The sequence below is a fragment of the Coffea eugenioides genome, unplaced genomic scaffold, assembly GCF_003713205.1.
Source record: "Coffea eugenioides isolate CCC68of unplaced genomic scaffold, Ceug_1.0 ScVebR1_3411;HRSCAF=4618, whole genome shotgun sequence".
NCBI lineage: Eukaryota > Viridiplantae > Streptophyta > Magnoliopsida > Gentianales > Rubiaceae > Coffea > Coffea eugenioides.
The window spans coordinates 1,450-2,898 of NW_020863986.1; positions in this window are offsets into that span (position 1 = coordinate 1,450).

Consider the following 1,449-nt stretch of genomic DNA (forward strand, 5'->3'; position numbering starts at 1 on the left):
CTTGGAGTTCCATATAAAAGCAGAAAGAAAACATCAGCCGCGGAGGAGTTTTTTTTGGAGAGCGTTAACGAGCTAAGAGAGAACCGAGAAGAGAGCGAACGAAAGAAAAACCTGAGAAAACAAGGGAGAGAGAGAGGTTGGCTGTGAGTAAGGGCTGGGTTTAGAAAGGACAGAGGACGGTTGGAAAAGGGAGAGAGGGAGAGGTAGGCAGTTGCAAAATCTTTGGCCGAAAGGAAAAGCTCGACGGCTGGGAAGAGTTTGGGTTTGCAAGAAGGTGACCGATCCTTATCATCATCGCTCCATTGGCGTCCCTTTTGAAGAGCAGCCAGAAACCATTTCAGCAATCATCCCACGCTTCATTAAGGTAAGATTCTTATCTTGTATGGTAGAAAGCTGTCTTCTTTACCGATTATTTGCTTCTGTCTTTGCTGCTGAGGTTGGTTGATGTTTCTTTGCCGATAAATTTGTGATGTTTGGAGCCTATGTGTTGAATCAGTAGGTTTCATTTGAATTTTACTGTACGATTGTGTTTTGGTCGAACAAAAATTGCAGAAAGTTTGCAACTTTGCCTGTTTTGTGCTTAGAATCTTTAACCGCAAGCTCGCTCTCTTCTTTGCTGCATTTTGTCCGTTGGCTTTGTTCAAATTTTCGAGACAGTTCATGCTTGGGTGGCATTTGATGATAATGGGGGTGAATTCCTTGCATTTGGTTTTTTGGATGGCAAACTGGTAGAGTTTATTCGCATGCAGATTTAAGCTAAGATAAAAAGTAGTAAAAGCTGTTGCACTTGGTTTTATTCTTTGCTGTTTCTTCCCGTGACCTTGCCTTCGGATGATTCTCTGTCACCTAGTTAATCTGATATTTGAATTTGAGGTAGGTGAATGGTTGATAGTGAGCCTATTTGTTTGGTCTAAGCCATAGATGTTTTGATGGGGAGTCACACGATGTGAAGCTGCAAAAATTTTGCAGCAGAACAAAAACCTTTTTTGTTTGCATTCCTTTTTCTGTCTTCCTTTCCGCAGCTGCTCGGAAAAAGAAAAATCTATTTGGCTGTTTGATTTTATGTTGGTAAGAGGAATCAGATAGGGGAAGTTGGGTTCGCATTTTGGGGCTGAAATGGAAAGTGGCCGAAAGAATGCTTGCTGGAAGAAAGATAATTTCCGGTTCCCAATTTTTTTTTTTACATTAATGTTTTCCAGAATTTTGCACTAGTTCTTTCCATGCCTGAGTTCCCTCCCATGTCCTTGCTTGTTGGGATATCCAATTCATGTCTTGCTTGTTTATTTACTTGGGTTAATGCATATGCTTGACATGAATCTGGTTGGCCGAAAGTTTTCTTGAAATTGTAGCAATATTGCAGTCTAGAAAACGCAGAAATGTTTTGATGTTTGCGACTTGGTTTTGATTGGTTTGGGTCAGATTTTAGCATGAATATAGATCATTTCTGAT